Raw genomic sequence first — 1,019 nt, forward strand, 5'->3', positions numbered from 1 at the left:
CCTGTACCGTTAGCTGTAGTGACTCATGAACCAAAGTGTACCCAAAGCAACTCATGAACCAAAGTGTAACCACCACAAGTTCCCCTGTACCGTTAGCTGTAGCGACTCATGAACCAAAGTGTAGCCACCACAAGTTCCCCTGTACCATTAGCTGTAGCGACTCAAGAACCAAAGTGTACCCACCACAGGTTGGCTCCGGGAGTTTGAGTCTCTCCGTCAAGGAATAAAGCTGCAAGGACGTCGCCTCGTACTTTTCTCTGGACAGAAGCAGACCTTCGCCTGTGAGGGGAAAAAAGCAAGGAATAACGCAAGCCAAACAACTTTACAACAAAAGTAGGTGATACAAGTGCCACAGATTAGACGTGTCAGTAAAGAGTAACATACAAAGAAAAGAAGGTGGAGAGATAAGGATCCTCCTCCTCCTCCTTCTTTTTCTTCTTCTTCAAGTAGCAGATCTCAAACAGATATCATCAATCATGGCTCCCCAACTCATTTCTCTGCTCCACTACTGTCCAAAAACCTACACTGAGTGTGATCCTGGAGTTGTCCAGCTCAGCAAGTACAACGTGAGAAATCTTTTGTCAACCTCTGCCTCTTTGGCCATCTGTACCTCCAGGGAGAGAAAGTCTTTTCAAGGCTTTTATGTCGGTTCAAGAGTGCTTGGACTTGTATTGTCTCTTCTGACTAGTGTTTGTGAACACCAGCTCACTCCGACTCCTTTCTCTACTACCTTATCTGATTTCTGTTCCTTCCGTCAAATTCTCCAGTCTCCAAAGACACCACATTTCTGCTGGCTCTGGGATGTTTTCGTAATCTCTCGTAAACAAACATCACAGGATCGAACCATGAACAAACATCACAGGAACCATGAACAAACATCACAGGAACCATGTACAAACATCACAGGAACCATGAACAAACATCACAGGAACCATGTACAAACATCACAGGAACCATGAACAAACATCACAGGAACCATGAACAAACATCACAGGAACCATGAACAAACATCACAGGAA

At 44.7% G+C, this 1,019-nt stretch overlaps 1 protein-coding gene across 1 annotated transcript in view; it reads right to left on the minus strand.

Moving 5' to 3' along the window:
- Positions 1-999, minus strand: part of LOC118478843 (nischarin-like) — a gene marked incomplete in the record, with an annotated part of 11,588 nt that extends 10,589 nt beyond the window's left edge. The window contains 1 exon segment of the mRNA XM_035973168.1: positions 184-999.
- Between the last annotated feature and the right edge of the window lie 20 nt (positions 1,000-1,019).

Source organism: Aplysia californica, unplaced genomic scaffold (assembly GCF_000002075.1).
Source record: "Aplysia californica isolate F4 #8 unplaced genomic scaffold, AplCal3.0 scaffold01041, whole genome shotgun sequence".
NCBI lineage: Eukaryota > Metazoa > Mollusca > Gastropoda > Aplysiida > Aplysiidae > Aplysia > Aplysia californica.